At 37.1% G+C, this 17,064-nt stretch overlaps 1 protein-coding gene and 1 non-coding gene across 3 annotated transcripts in view; one reads left to right on the forward strand and one right to left on the reverse strand.

The window, feature by feature from the left end:
- PDE4D (phosphodiesterase 4D) overlaps positions 1-17,064 on the reverse strand; it is a 1,474,095-nt gene that overhangs the window by 623,874 nt on the left and 833,157 nt on the right. The window lies entirely within an intron of this gene.
- TRNAG-CCC (transfer RNA glycine (anticodon CCC)) lies at positions 6,074-6,146 on the forward strand. The gene has a single exon. It is a non-coding gene; the product is annotated as a tRNA-Gly (tRNA).

Raw genomic sequence — 17,064 nt, forward strand, 5'->3', positions numbered from 1 at the left:
AAAAAAAAAAAAATTCTGATCAAACTCAATTCTTATTTTCAAACTCAATTCTCATTTTGGGTAGAAGGCTTGGTGTCACTTTTTAAAATAACAGCTTTATTGAGCCGCGACTAAGATACAAGGAGCTGCACATATTTAAAGTGTACAAGTTGACAAGTTTTGCCATATGCATATCCCCATGAAAACATAGCCACAAGCAGGGTAATGAACACATCCATCATTCCTAAAAGTTCCCTTAGGTTCCTTCTGAATCCCTCTTGCCTCCACACCCCTGTACTCCCTTTGCAGAAGGCATACCATATTCAGACATCAAACCCTCTCCAACTTCTCTATAAACTCAATTTTATTTTAATAAAAAATATAACAAGATTCCTTTACGATGTGACAAAATTATCCAAGGGGGAAAAAGGAACCTTTAAGAAGATTTGTTACAAATTAGAAAATAAGATGAACATGCCAATATATAATAAAACTAGGCAAAGTACATAGGCAGAGAATCCCCCTTCCTCCCCAGAAGGCTGAAATACAAGTTGAAATCGAACTAATAATTAAAGAAATGATAATTAAAATAACAGAGGTATTCATTTATATTGATCTTTTTGGCAAAGATCCCAAAGATTAAAAAAATGCTAAAGGTTGGAGAGGGTTTTTGAAAGGAGACAGTAATTATCGATGGAAAAAAAGGACAGATTTCTGGAGGGTAATTTGGTTAGAACTATTGTAATACTAAATGGACATTATTTTTGATCTAGCAACTTGTCTACAAATTAATACTAAGGAAATAAACAAGTGAACAGTGTCGACAAGTTAGGAGCAACATCAATGTTTGTTAGCAAATTGGTTAAATCGAGGCGATGGAGCTGGGAATGTGTGGAGGTCAGGGCAGGTGGAGTTTGCTGAGCAGAGCGACAGAGGGGCCCCCAGGCAGAGAATTTCGACGTCCCCAGTGGCTCCCCTCCAGTCTTCAGCTGAGCATCCATCATCTGGGTTGGTGGGCTTTCTAGCAAAGGGCAGGAGGCAGGGATAACAAAGGGGCAAGAGAAAACTTTTAGGGGTAATACCTAGGTTTGTTGTATTGATTTTAGTAATTTTCTCACAGATGTATATATACATCAAAATTTGTCACATTGTTTGCTTTAAATACGTGCAGTATATTGTATATGGTTTTATCTCAATGGAGTTTTTTTTTTTTTTTTTTTCTTGCGTTATGCGGGCCTCTCACTGTTGTGGCCTCTCCCATTTGCGGAGCACAGGCTCCGGACGCGCAGGCTCAGTGGCCATGGCTCACAGGCCCAGCCGCTCCGCGGCATGTGGGATCTTCCCGAAACGGGGCACGAACCCGCGTCTCCTGCATCGGCAGGCGGACTCTCAAGCACTGCGCCACCAGGGAAGCCCTCAATGGAGTTTTTAAAATAATTTTGTAAAGAAAAATTAATGTGATTTAAAATGGACTGCTGGGGTAGCATATTGTTAAAATTAACTTTTCATATACACCATGCAACTTAGCATCAATTTACATTTACATCTCTTCATGCTATCCCAATACATTGTAAGAGAGCAGGTGAGGATGCTACCAAAACATCTCTATAATTTGTATCCAGATGTAGCAAATTCTTTTTTTTAACATCTTTATTGGAGTATAATTGCTTTACAATGGTGTGCTAGTTTCTGCTTTATAACAAAGTGAATCAGCTATACATATGCATATATCCCCACATCCCCTCCCTCTTGCATCTCCCTCCCACCCTCCCTCTCCCACCCCTCTAGGTGGTCACAAAGAACGGAGCTGATCTCTCTGTGCTATGCGGCTGCTTCCCACTAGCTATCTATTTTACATTTGGTAAAATTTTGGTGGTTTTCTTTACTGGATCAAAGTTTTCCTAACATGTGCCTATTTAATCATGACTTATCACTCTAACAAACCATAATTCACTAATAACACACAAAGCCATAGACCAGAATTTGCCCACCCTCTTCTCCCCATAATACTGATGATGCCTAGCATCTCTAAAAGATGTATCAATGTTATTAACTCCAAGAGGGAAAGGATTTCATGCCAAGATAGGTATAATCATTCATGAAGCAAAGTCTAGGGAATTTAGAACAAGCTTTTGTTTCACTGAACATTAAGAGCTATTCTTCCAATAGGACATTTATAGGAAAATGGGAAAGCCAGGTGACCATATTCTATGGGGCTGGCCTGAGCTATATCTACATCATGGCTGGATGTTGCATGTTTGTTCCCTGAATCAGCAAATTACCATCAGGACAAAATTATCTATATTGACTGCTCTCAAACAAATTATTTGAGGTATAATATTATCTTGCAGCCAACTGTGGGGATTTGGGATACTGCATTGGTCTAAGTAATGTATTATTGATCTACAGTTAAACTGATCTGAAGGTCAAACTTCTAGGATTTCTCTCAGTCTCACATTCTGAATCAATTACTGTCTTTTAGGAATGGCTATATTAGAGGTCCCTGACTCATCTTTAGCCAGAATAACAGGAATAAACCCAGTGTTACAGTATGTGGGCTGCAAATGCAACAAAATTAGTGCCTCTATATTTTGCCTTACAGATTGTTCCTGAATTACGGTCCTACAGTCAGGCTGCCTTGTTCACTTGAAGTTTCTATATTGAGAGAGAATTTAAATAACCCACTTGTTTACACTGAAACTTAGTCCAGAGGTTCTCATCAGCATTTATTTCAGGTTTTTCAGATGAATTACCCTGCCCATCAATATGTATGCTTATAGAATTTGTATTTCTTATGTATGTGTGTGTGTGTGTGTGTGTGTGTGTGTGTGTGTTTTAATCAGACAATGGTGAATTCTCAGCTTCTTGAGGACTATACTAAAAAACCTAAAGGACAGTCCAGATCATAAATAGCATTTTCTACTCTCTGAATTAGGTTTACATCCTATTATCACATAATACCATTTGGTGTTTTAAAATAAACCAAGGGGAACATTTCACATAAAGGTATTACTTCTTTCTATGCAGGTCATAATACTGGGAAACAAATGCACATTTAAAGCTTACTGGAGCCCAGCTATTTTTCCCCTTCAAAAGATTATGCTATTAAATGACTGAGGTGAATTAAAGTAGTATAGGTTGTGAAATTAAAAACTTCTAGAGGAGAATGCATGAAAAGAACTTCGTTGAAATATCTGAGAAATGGTGGCTAAACTCTAGGAAAAATAGAAATACTTTTGTATAACTGTAAGGCCAACTTCTTTGTTTCCTTAGGCAATCTGCTGTGGTCTAGGTATTTTCCTGTCCACCAAAGAAGAGGGTTTATCATGAAGGGCAAAGTTTCAGGCCTCTTTCCGAGGCACTGGAAATACTGGGTTGACATATTCAGATGATTTGGAAATTTTGCAAAAGTAAGATATTTTAACTGTAGTCATTAAAAATGTCTACTTACTGATTTTTTCTATGCACTGATGCTTCCCCTTAGGTTGGGTGGCACTGGAGTGACTGTGGACCTTTTTGAGATCTGGCTAATTAAAAGTTGAACTAGAGATGCATTTAGTTCAGGTTTGGTGAGATTATTTGGTTGCTCTTAGTTTCTTCCCTGTATCCTTAGGTTACTGCTAGCTGTCCCACAATTGCATTGTCCTATCATTCTCTACATAGAAAACATTATAGAATCATGGTCATATGAAGAGACAATCAGAGAATACACAGCGAAAAACTATAAAGCACCCCCCAAATCATAATTTTATAGATTTTTTGACGCCTGTGGAGTTTGTCAGCTTTATTAAATTTGTAATTTGTCATGATTTCTTTTTTTAGTCTAAATAAGTATTCAGTTATTACTCAATGTTGTATTTGTCTTAAAGTGGGCTTCTGGTGTTGTATAAAGGCTCAGGTGCCATACAGTCTGGACCCACCCCTTGTCAACCACAAAAGTCACCCTGAGATATGAAGAGGTAACTTCCTTTACACTATGACTAAACAATACAATGAATATGAATCTATTTGTTAAACACCAAATTGTGATATTCAGCATTTTAAGGGACTGATTCTGGTGGTCACCCAGGAATATAACAGGCTTACTCCTATTGCCAAGCTAAAAATAAACTAATTAATTAAGATGAAAAGATTGCCCCCTTTTCTTGATTGTACTGAAATAAAAATATTATATTCCTCATAATACATTCTGAATTTAATTTTCCTTACAAGTGCTGGATATAAATGCATAGTTCTCCCGAAGTATATTTTAAAAATCGTTACACATAAAACCAAAGTTTATGTTCTCAATGTATAGCAATGTATTTTTACAATCCTCTGATTAAATATTCACAAGCATATATAAGTTAGGATTAACACTGTGATGGGCTTTGTACATTTCTTACCAAAAGTGATAAAGCTTGTAAACGATATATTCCACACGTCTGTTGTACTTGTTCAGCCTCACAGCCCTTCCTACAGATTGCACACAGCTCAGCATCTCCACAGCCTTCAGGCCGAGATAGAAGTTTTCATCAGCTTCAGCAAATTATATAAATCACGCATGACAGAAGACTGTTACAATAGAGCTGGTGTTACAGATCATTTTTGTGTAATAATTTATAGGTTAATATTGGTAAACTAAGTTTAATATTATAAAAACACTAATCAAACCTTTATCTATAGCTAATAAGAATAGGATTATTATATTTAAAACTATGAACTTAGATACGCTGAATACACGTATGAGTCATGCTGTCATTTCCTGTCCTTTCCTTGTACATTATTTGTAAATATACATTTATAAATCTTATTTTTGAAGTTGGGGAATCTAAATTTTTTTTAAAAAATAAGGAAAACAGTGATTTCAAATACACCTATACCTGTATAAATATACCTGTAAAATATGCAGGTATTGTGACACATTTTAAAGAATTAAAATTTGCCTCAAGATGTATCTTCTACCATATCAATTATTTGTGCTGTGGCGATAACTGCAAATAAGACTGAAGAAAGTAAGAGGTGAGGGTTTACAGAGAAAAAGTATTTTTAATCCTTTTAATCAGGAACATATTTTAAGAAAGCATTCAGAAGAAAAAGGCTGAAGCATAAGATTATACAAATGTGCTCACATTAAGAAACTCAATATTCTATAAAGATTTGAATTAAAATTAATTTAGGAGATAATTTGCCTTAAAAGGTTACTGAATGGAACTACTAAACACGCAACATGTTAATACAATTTTATTTTTATATATCTTTTCAGGAAGAGATATATGTAAATTGAGGTACTACCAAATCGGTGATTTTTAACCTGGAATCAGTACCTTGTAACGGTAACATGTATATGATCCCACTGGCACCTGTACCCCTAAAATTAAAGGCAAATTCTCCGTGTGATTATGAGTATACATATAGTTTCCAAGAGAGTGTTGCTAGATCTCATTGGATACTTAGAGGATTCCAGAACCCCTAAAAGAGTAAAAATCATAAACCTAATCTATTTTATTTTCCAACTGGAATAGAGCATTTTCATGGGGAAGAACAAAGAAAAGAAATGAATTTCTAAACGTGATAGTGATGTCCCAGTTCTATCCAGGCATCACAAGGTAGGGAGAAAAATAAATTCCAAGATTTTGATAATGTCAAGGAACAAAGTGCTCAGGAGACATATTCACTGAACAATTCCCAAAGTGCTCACGTGTGAGCAATGTGAAAATTCTAAAAATACTGTTCAGTGACATCTCAATAATTCTTCAAAATATCAGATTAAAAACCAGAGTCTTTTTCCAAGTCAGTCTCAAACACGACTACATGTTACCCCTATGTTGTCAGAACCATTACATGACAATTTTAAATACTCTTTGAGCCTAGAGGTACTCCAGTAACCAAAATAGTATGAATATGAGCTTTCAAATTCATTAAAGGACAAAGAGGATGATTAATTATTCATTTATTTTAAGGTTATAAAAAACTGCCTTCAATATTAATGACCGGAGCAGTAAGTGACAGCAACATTAGGCCTGACACTGACAGCAAGCCTGATTGTGAAGTTTGCTATATAAGAGGTGAGGCAACAGCGTGGAATTTCTCAAAAAGTCTGTTACAAGGGACTTCCCTGGTGGTCCAGTGGTTAAGACTCTGCATTCCCAATGCAGGGGGCCTGGGTTCAATCCCTGGTCAGGGAACTAAATCCCGCATGCATGCCACACTAAGAGTCTGCATGCTGCAACTGAAGATCCTGCATGCCGTGACTAAGACCCAGCGCAGCCAAATAAAAAAAAGTCTGCCACAAGAGGAATTATTGAAGCAACTTGGACATCTAACCCCAAACAGATTCATTTAACGGAGGAGATGGTGGCTGTTCTCGGTTGTATTTTCAAGGCAAAGAGAGATCATTAGAATTATTTCGTGTCTCTCAAGTGACACGCGATACCCAACAGGAGGTGGTAGGAAACCAGACTTCTTCAGCACAAAGAATACTTTTCTCAAGATGAGTCGTGAACAACAAGGAAAGAGCTCGTCATTGTAAGTTGGCTTTTTCCCCCCTGAAAAGACCATTTTAGGCATCAGGAATGTTCTGAGAGGGATTTCTGTGCTGAGCGGGAATTTGGATTCTTGTATGTAGAGAAATCCCTGTCTCTAACTTAAATTCTGTGGTTCTATGATTTATTAAGAATAATTGTTTGCCACTGTAGAGCTTGCCATGGCCTGATAATAGGGCAGCTACCTAAAGGTGGCCTTTAGATAGCAATCAGTGAATGCTACATGGGAGGCCAAGGACTAGAGATGTCAGTACAGAATAAGTTGTACACAAAATACAGAATTTTACTGCCAGATGCATTCATGGATTTTAAACCACAGCTCAATCACCTTCTTCTCTAAGAAGATATGAGGAAAAGATTAAAGCTCTTCAAGGCAAAAGCATTATATAAATCCAAAGCATTCTCGTGCTCTGGAAATGCACTTGCATGTGGAAGTGTGGGCAAAGGGAGGACTCAGTAGTGATAAAGAAAAAGACGTCAGCAGGGGCAGAGTGGTGAATGGCCTTCAAAATAAGGATAAGTAATTCAAAATTGGCTAGCAAAGCAATTGGGAGCCAGTAGAAGGAATTGGAATGATGAGTAATGGGAAGTGAGAAGATTAGAAAAGCGAGACAGATTGCCTTGGGAGGCAGGATTTTGAAGTGATTCAAGAGTGTAACGGCCAGAGAGGTGATTGCAGAATTGAGACAGAAAACCAAAAGACAAGGATGGATAGACCTATTCCTGAATCAGGAGTAATACCTTCATGAAGATGGAGGAGGGCAGTTTGGAAATAACAAAAATGAGGCCTTTACTAAAGTTTGGGCATTTTATAGTGTTGATACCAGAAATGGCACATGGGTGCCACCTGCTTGGCATCTGTCAGGAAATTTTTGTTGCATAACTGAAGAAAAACATAGTTCTATTCTTATATAATCATTTAAAACCACCACTTTGAGAAACAAAGTTGACCATGAGATTAGAAAATGTTGAAAGTTTATGCAGTTTTAAAGAACTGCTTAGACTTTTGCCTACAAGTTGACGAAGAGCATCTATTCTTTTTTTTTTTTTATTGGAGCATAATTGCTTTACAATGTTGTGTTAGTTTCTGCTGTACAACAAAGTGAATCAGTTATACATATACATATGTTCCCATATCTCTTCCCTCTTGCATCTCCCTCCCTCCCACCCTCCCTATCCCACCCCTCTAGGTGGTCACAAAGCACTGAGCTGATCTCCCTGTGCTATGCGGCTGCTCTCCATTAGCTATCGATTTTATATTTGGTAGTGTTTATATGTCCATGCCACTCTCTCACTTCATCCCAGATTCCCCTTCCCCTTCCCTGTGTCCTCAAGTCCATTCTCTAGTAGGTCTGCGTCTTTATTCCCATCTTGCCCCTAGGTTCTTCATGACCTTTCTTTTTTTCTTAGATTCCATATACATGTGTTAGCATACGGTATTTGTTTTTCTCTTTCTGATTTACTTCACTCTGTATGACAGACTCTAGGTCCATCCACCTCACTACAAATAATTTCGTTTCTTTTTATGGCTGAGTAATATTCCATTGTATATATGTGCCACATCTTCTTTATCCATTCATCTGTCAATGGACACTTAGGTTGCTTCCATGTCCTGGCTATTGTAAATAGAGCTGCAATGACTCTTTTTGAATTACGGTTTTCTCAGGGTATATGCCCAGTAGTGGGATTGCTGGGTCATACGGCAATTCTATTTTTAGTTTCAATTCGTTCTTGATGTACAGGAGGTTTTACAAGAAAAATACAGTCAACCTAACACTGCAAACAGCATGTAATTTCTAAGAGGGGAAAAATCCAGTACTTTCCCTCCCTCATTTTTTCAAATTAGATTCAGCAACATGATATTTACTCACATGCTTTCAGAACTAAGATTCACGGATTAGAAGAATGGTTCAATTTAAGACACTTTTTCCTTTTGGTAAATCTAACACTTATGGTTGTTGATAAAGCAATCACTCTTTCAGTCAAGGAAAAGCCTCAGAAGCTGTTCTAATTCCTATTTTTCTTGATTTTTTTTTTCGATGTGGACCATTTTTTTAAGTTTTTATTGAATTTGTTACAATATTTCTTCTGTTTTTTTTTTTTATGTTTTGGGTTTTTTGGCTGTGAGGCATGTGGGATCTTAGCTCCCTGACCAGGGATTGAACCTGCACCCCCTGTTTTGGAAGGCAAATTCTTAACCACTGGACCGCTAGGGAAGTCCCCACTCCTAATCTTTTGCTTGATACAAATTATGTCTGGAGGGAATTAATTCTAAGAGTTAATGGAATAAGGTGGCTGAAGATGCAGAAATCAGTTCCTTGAGTTATCTTTGTGTGTCTTCAAGGGCTGAATCTGTACTGTGCTGTATAGCCAGCAATTACAACTCTCCTGAATTGACTGAGGAGTGATCTTTAAAAAAAAAAAAAAAAAAAAAAATTCATGAAAATCTTAGAAGACTTCACAGCCTTTAGCCAATATCCATTCTTAAGGGCCATTTAGGTGACACTTCTAAGTGCCTTGAAAGCCAATAGCATTGAAAACAACTTTAAAGACCTAAGAAGTTTTCCAGTTAGTAGTTTCTATGCTGTGTTTAATGGTAAGGTTGTCTTATTGTAACGCCTTGCTAAAAAAATCAGCACTTAAACAATATCATTCTGTCGCCAATTCAATATACTGATTTTGCATATCCATTTACCAGTTTCTCCGCCATTTGCTATTTTGTGGTGCTTCAAAATAATGCAATAGGTAAAAAAATCCAAAAAATAAACATGGATAGTCCAAACAACAATGCAGCCCAAATAAATATGCCGTAGGTTTTATTAAATGCTATTTTTATACATTGGTTAGTAAATTTTTATTTTATAAAAAATTGTGGTTAAAATGAGAACAAAGCTTTTCAAATCAATGTACTGTTTCATTTATTATCAACTTCTAATCCAGATAAGAAAAATCTTTGATGTCACATTTAGTGGATGCTCAATAAATATGCTTTTCCTTTTTTCTTCAGGACAAAGGAAAAAAAATAATTTTATCTGGACCTTCCTCCTGACATTCCATCTGGCTGTCAGGATGCTAGCATCACATAGATACGAACTGTCACAAGGGGTACTTGGGTCATCAGATGTATGGAGCTAAGTTTTCCATGGAAAACACTTATGATTGTTGAGTTCAGTAATAACTAATCCATGTCTTGACATTAAAAGATTAGTTGGACTCATAAAAATGATGATTTCTTTTCTTTCCACATGATAACTCACAGCCTAGTCCTTTATTTTTGGAAAAACACTGGGTTGGGGGAGAGAAAGAAGGAAACAAAGGAATGAAAGAAGCAAGGAGTCTATCCACAAGGCATTTCCCAATGCCTGCTGGTTCTAAAATAACTCACAATTCCTAGTGGATGCTGTCATGATAACCCCTTCAGGAATGAATGACTCACTTCCCTAGGTTTAGGAAGTGCTATCAGTTGTCAGCCCTCTTTGTGAATTGTGTCAGCTATCGAGGGCCACCCTGTCCAAGCATCTAATATCAAGTAAACTAGAGGGTATAAAGGCCCAGAGCAGGAGTTGTTTAGGACAACTCTGAAGGCCCATCCCAGCTTCCATACCCTCTGCTGGGTCTGCTGAGGACTTTTTTGAGGCTGCACCGCAGAACAACTTTTCCTTCTCCCTCTTCTCCAGATCTGCCTTCCTCCCTCCCCTTCCATAGGTGGTGGTTCCAAAATTCTCTTTCTCAGAATCTGCTTCTCTGCTTCACAGAGTCTGTGAACCAATCGTTTTAGAACATCGCGGGTATATAGGTAGCCCCTGCCTCAGACCACTCATTCTTTATAAGAGTTGGCTATTAACTTTGAAAACCACTGAAAAAAATGAACCCTAGAAGCCTTTCCAATTCTCCATATTTTCCATTCTGCCCATCTCCACTGACAGGCCACATAAGCACTGACATATCCCAGCCTGGATTCTGTTTGCACAAAATGTTTGTGTTGTAAGCTCAGGGTATAAGCTTACAACAGTGATAAGCTTACAACAGTGATAAGTACACTGAGAGAACTCCCTCCTGCAAAACATATGAAACTCTTACAGCTAATACTGGTTATCTATTTAAAATAGATATCAAAGTTAACGTAATTAGGATGTGTACATTTCACTGTGGCTTTTTAACTTCCTTATGAGTGTGTATTTGTTTGATAGTAGAGCTTTCAGGACTTTACTCTCTACCCATTTTCTTCTCCAGAAGAGCAATTATAAAACCTTGAATCCTCAAGCATTCTTCAAATCTCAACACTTCCATTCATTGGAGATCAGGAAACACTCATTTAAATATACCAGTTCAGATCTGATTGTATGCTCATTTCATTTTTACAAATTCCATCATGGAAACTGTCAGAGCTATAAATGCAGTTAACGTGGAACTGACAAACAAGAGATCCTGAATTCTCTTACTTGGTAAGCCAGTGATTCTTTCTGTGCTGAGGAAGCAACCTTAAATAGTGTTGCAAGGTACATAAACACCACTTATCTGGCTGTGCTTATTCAAAACAAATTCATGGATACTTAATCATAGTTATTAGAACTGAACTGTCACATTCCAGAAACATTTCAATGCAAAAAAAGACACTTCATAGAAATATCGGTTTTTATAAGTGAAAGATATTATCCCCCCTTTCAAAATTGAAGCTAATAAAATACATCTATTGGCTAGATTCACATAGCTGCATATTGAGCTGACTATTCTTTAATTAAATGTTAAGCAAAAAAAAGGTTTTAAAAAGGCAGTAATTATATGTGAGAATGTAATAGGAGTATACATCTTACTCCTGAGAGATCATCTGAAACCATGGTGAATGTGATATTTGTATGTGGAAGTGGAATGGGGGTGGAAATGTAAGGCTAGAAGCAGAACATACTACTCTGGAGGATTGGAGATTCAGTTAGAAGTCACAGATCTTTGCAAAGAATGAGGGCATTCATACCTAAAAGACTTCCTATTAGCAATTAGGCCACAGAAGATTCACTCTAACTCTGTACTTTCCCGAATCTTGTCTAAGAAAGTACTTCAAAACCATGGAAGCAAAGAAGACAGTTACTTCAAATGTACACTCAACTGTAACTCTAAATTAATGAGTCACAAGAGCAATTTATGGGGAAAAAATAGAGAGGAGAGGGAGGGAGAGAGAGGCGAAAGGAGAAGGAGGAAGGGTAGGGTGAGAGGAGAGAGGACAGGAGGAAAAAAGAAAAGGACGCTTCACAGAGCATTCCTCAGTGCCTGCTGCTTGTAGAACATACTGCTGGATATTGAAACGCTGACGGTTGCTCATCTATTCCCTACTGCTGGACATTCACCCTTGATAAAGGCATCAGCTTACAGGCAGACTTTGTGGTCTGGAATGCCTTGTTAGTATAACTGCCTCCTATCCTATCTGTGTTTGTGGATTTGTAACAAGGAAGGTCAGGACGGGCTCCACCCAGAGCTACTGGTCCAATAAACGGGGAGGGTTCGCTTCTTAGAAAAATTTTCTATATTTTTTAACAGTTTTGTCAACATATAATTCAAATACCACACAATTCATCCATTTAAAGTATACAATTCAATGGCTTTAGTATATTCACAGGGTTGTACACCCAACCATAATTTTAAAATATTTTCATTACCCCACAAAAGAAATCTCTCACCCCTTAGCCATCAACCTCCAATCCCTCATGCCCCTCCCCCACCCCAGCCTTAAGTAATAATATATTTTCTGTCTCTATAGATTTGTCTATTATGAACCTTTCATATGAATGGAATCATGTAATATACTGTTCTGGCTTCTTTCACTTAGCATGTTTTCAAGATTCATCCATGTAATAGCGTGAATTAGTACTGAATAACTTTTTATTGTCAAATAATATTCCATCGTATGGATATACCACACTTATTTATCCATTCATCAGTTAGTGAACATTTGGAGAGTTTCTACTTTTAGGTTATTATGAATGATGCTGCTATGAACATTCATTTACTAGTTTTTGTGAGAACATGTTTTCAATTCTTTGGGGTATATACATGGGAGCAGAATTGCTGGATCGCATGGTAATTCTATGCTTAACTATTTGAGGAATGGCTATGTTCCATATCATTTTCATCCTTTCTCATATATCTAAAAAATAAGGATCTGAAAAAGTCAATGTTAAATTCTTCTATTATGGTAGAGTTTGCTGCCCTACATCTTAGAGCAAAACTCCTAGTTAAAATGGGCTTTATTATTCCATGAATTAACACTGTCAAGTGTTTAATATCCTAGACATTCACTAGACATGGAATTATAACAGCCTAAGTCTTTCTTCTTTTTGACGCAATATACCATGTATTATCTATGAAAATTAACTTTAAAAATTCCTTGAAGATAGAAGCACATGGTAATAAATTTCTTATTACAATCCCTTGCATGTTATATTGCTGTTCTGGAATTTCAACATAAAACATGTTGGAAAAATAACACCACTACTAATACAAATAGGCAATACCTTACATTTATGTAACATTTTCCAGTTTATCAGCAACTTCAACCTAAAATTACTCACTTAACCCACATAGCATTTAAGTTAAAAGTCTTTTTCTTCCAGAGATGAGAAAACTAAAACCAAACTGGCTAAGCTGCTTTCAAATATTAGTTAGTTACAGAGCTGGGTAGGACTTGACCCCAAGACTCCAAAGTTCAAGTCTAGAGCACTTTCAGTTATAACTATTCTAGTCAAAGGTAACTCTCAGCTACGTCCCTTTGTCCAGTCACTACTCTTGCCTTTCCTTTCTACAACCCTACCTCCCTTACACCACACACAATAGTTGAACCACACACTCAATTCACACACATGCATACACAACACACATACACACACATACCACACATACCATAGGCACACATATACACACCTCACACATACACACCTCACAGACACAAAGAACACGCTAGCATATTCACAGCTCACATACACCTCCCACACATAAACACTTCGCAAACACACAGAACGTACTCATACATACACACTCTACACATACCATACTCACATAAAAATCTCATGCACATGACATTCATATACATATACCACATGCAGACCTCTCACACATTCATACCTCACACCTACATACAAAAAACACACACACGTTCACACACAAGGGAAGAAAACTTTGTGAGTTTGATGCATCGGATTACAATGCATTGGGTCAAATTCTCTAGGGAAGAGACTCAGTGTGATAAGGAGACATGCTGCGCTCTCTCTTAATCTTCCTTCCTCCAGGACTGGCTGGTAACTAGCGTCAAGGTGTGCCATCTCTCTTGCTAGAAAGCACTTCTCAAGTCCATGTGTCATGTGGGTGACAAGAAAGCAATCAGAGCCAAAGATTTGCATCTGGGCTTTGAGGACAGTTAGGCATCTCCACCTGAAACCTAAACTGTATGGAGGATGCAACAGCAGAGGATTCTGATATTTCTAAGCCCTTAGCCACAATACCATCATCAGTTGTGAGAACTTTAGGAGTTTCTAAACCTCAGTGTCTTTACTATGATAATAATAGAACCTATCTCCTACAGCTGTTGTAAGTTCTAGGAGCAAAAACTCCACATTAAATACTAAGCACATGGTAAGAATTCAATAAACGGTATCTACTGCTACCATTACAATTATTCTCATCCCTGAAAAATATATACTTAGAATTACAGTCACAACATAATTTTTTGAAATATTGAAAGGACAAATTAGAAAAGAAAATATTAAAAACAGACTATCTGAAAGTAATATCTCTATAAGAAATATGATAACCATTTGCTACATTACAAATAACTTCTATGAATAATCATGATTCTTTGCTATAATAATTGCTAAAACGAAGAGTGTCTCAGAAAGTGTAATTTGGACTTCCCGCATGGTGCACTGGCTAAGAATCTGCCTGCCAATGCAGGGGACATGGGTTCGATCCCTGGTCCAGGAAGATCCCACATGCCACAGAGCAACTAAGTACCATGTGCCACAACTACTGAGCCTGCACCCTAGAGCCCGTGAGCCACAACTACTGAGCCTACACACCACAACTACTGAAGCCCGTGTGCCTAGAGCCCATGCTCCACAACAAGAGAAGCCACCACAATGAGAAGACTGCCCGTGTGCCAGAGCCCATGCTCCACAACAAGAGAAGCCACCACAATGAGAAGACTGCACATCCCAAAGAAGAGTAGTCCCCGCTTGCCGCAACTAGAGAAAGCCCACGCATGGCAACAAAGACCCAATGCAGTCAAAAATAAATAAGTAAATACATTTATTAAAAAAAAAAAAAAAGAGTAATTTATTTTTCACAGTTGCAAGCAAAATTGAAACTCTGGGGAGTCAAACAATTCCATACAAGACTAGTGATTTTTTTCCCCATTTTGCCAATGAGTGGACCTTTTATCACCAATGAATTAAGGATGCAACTGTGTCTTAATCTCCAAATCCTTAAAATGAATCGAGACCGCTGAACAAATGAAAGTTTTACATTAAATTTCTAGTGAAAAATACATTTCATCATTTACTTCCTAAAAAATAACAGCAACTCCATATGTTTCCATATAAGCTTACAATATTTATGTCAACTATATATACCATATATACATATATATATATATATATATACCATCTAATTATTTGTAAGGAGGAGGATTGAGATTTTGTGTGTTAATCCATTGGTATTTAGATTCATTGAGACTGTTACTCAAAAAACCATCTTCTTTCTTCAAACTGGCACACACACAACATTAGCTCTAACAGCAGATGTATAAAATAAATACAAAGATATATAAATCCTCTTCATGCCAAAGAGTGCTGATACACTTTGTATGTTACAATAAGGCTTTTTCTGAATTACACTTTTATTATATAATCACTATTTAATATCTTGCAATCTGAATTTAATCTGTGTTATGTTACTCCTCTTTGCAAATTAATATAGCCCTTATGATCACAGATATCGAAATATTTGAATTAATAGCTAAAAATACATAATGGCTTTAAACCCACTAAGTATCCTTATAAATAGGTTTAGGGGAAATTTTATTATTTGCACGAGAGTGAGAGTCTTCTAACTGCCCATGTCTTGATGCATATGGAACCCAAGGATGCACAGTGTGATTCAGACCATGCCCTGTAGACTGGAGCAGAAGGTTGGCCCTTTGATGGGTGAGAAAGGGGACGTTAAGTTTCACCCCAGTTTGTTGAATTAGAATCAACATATAAAAAGAATAATTACAAATACCACTTATTAAAAATAAAAAACTCACTGTTTGTTTACTTATGCCTGGTAGAGCGATAAGCAGTTTTTAAATATATTATCTCATTTAATTCTTAAAAAATTATAAGAGAGAGATATCGTTACTATAACTTAAGATCAAAAAAAGAAAGGAAGAAAGACCTGAAGCTCATGAAAAAATACTTACCAAAGCAAGTGATAGTCCTGGGTACTGGGATCCTAAGGGTCTGCTGAATTCAAACCCCAAACTTTGAGACTTGACTCTATACCCACTACCTATGAGCTGGACAGCTAGATTTTCAAATGGGCCACCTGGTGTCTGATGTTGTCTGAAGGACTCCAGTGGTCCATAATTATAGATCACAGTACCAAAGATTCTCCTTTACTGCATGGTTTGAAAAATGTCTTTATAATTTTTTTTAGAAAATTTTGATGCAACTTAAATATTTTAAGGCCAAGCTTTCACTGTATAATCTAAAGCTACAAATTCCAAGGGAGACCTCTATGCTAGGAAGGGATATGTTTTAGTCAGTAAATAAAAGCAATTTTTGCAAGTTTCAACCACATGTCTGGTGGGAGAAATTGCTTAGAGTGAATCACTTAGGGAGGTGGACAAACTTACTGGTTCCTCATTGGCAAACATAAGGTAAATAGGGTAAATCTTTCTTTCTAAGAACTAGAAGAGAACTTTGAAGAGAAGGGAAATAAAGCCCTAAAAATGATTCCATCACAGAAGAAGTAGAAGAAACCGGGAAGAAAAGCCTTTTAAATCTAGGTAGTTAGGGACAGATTGTTGGTACAGAGGAACGACTAATTGCAGTTTGGTTTCTTCTACAAACTAGCTGAGTGGGGAAAACTATGATGAAAACTAAAACACAACTAAGAAGTGCTTTTCTTTTCAAAGTGTAACCTCTGGGCCTTTCCAGTAATAATGGTATGAGAGAAGAGATTAAGCCTTAACAGGTAAGGATGGTCTATTCAAAAATATTGTTTTTATTTAGTACTTTGTTGCAGCTGTGCCCTTTCTCTGACATGGTGTTCAGCTACACTAACATCTACACCAAACTGCCTGAAGAGTTTTAACCATATTTGAATAAGTTATTTATTATAACATACGCTTTCTCACCCATCAAAAGGCCAGCCTTCTGCTCCAGTGTACAGGGCATGGTCTGAACCATGCTGTGCGTCCTTGGGCTCCATATGCACCAAGACATGGGCACTTAGAAGACTCCCACTCTCTTGCAAGTATCTTGTAACAAACTCGATTTTTTTAAAGAAATGTTGAATTATGTCAATAAAATAT

This window comes from Lipotes vexillifer, unplaced genomic scaffold (assembly GCF_000442215.2).
Source record: "Lipotes vexillifer unplaced genomic scaffold, Lipotes_vexillifer_v1.1 scaffold366, whole genome shotgun sequence".
NCBI classification, from domain to species: Eukaryota; Metazoa; Chordata; class Mammalia; order Artiodactyla; family Lipotidae; genus Lipotes; species Lipotes vexillifer.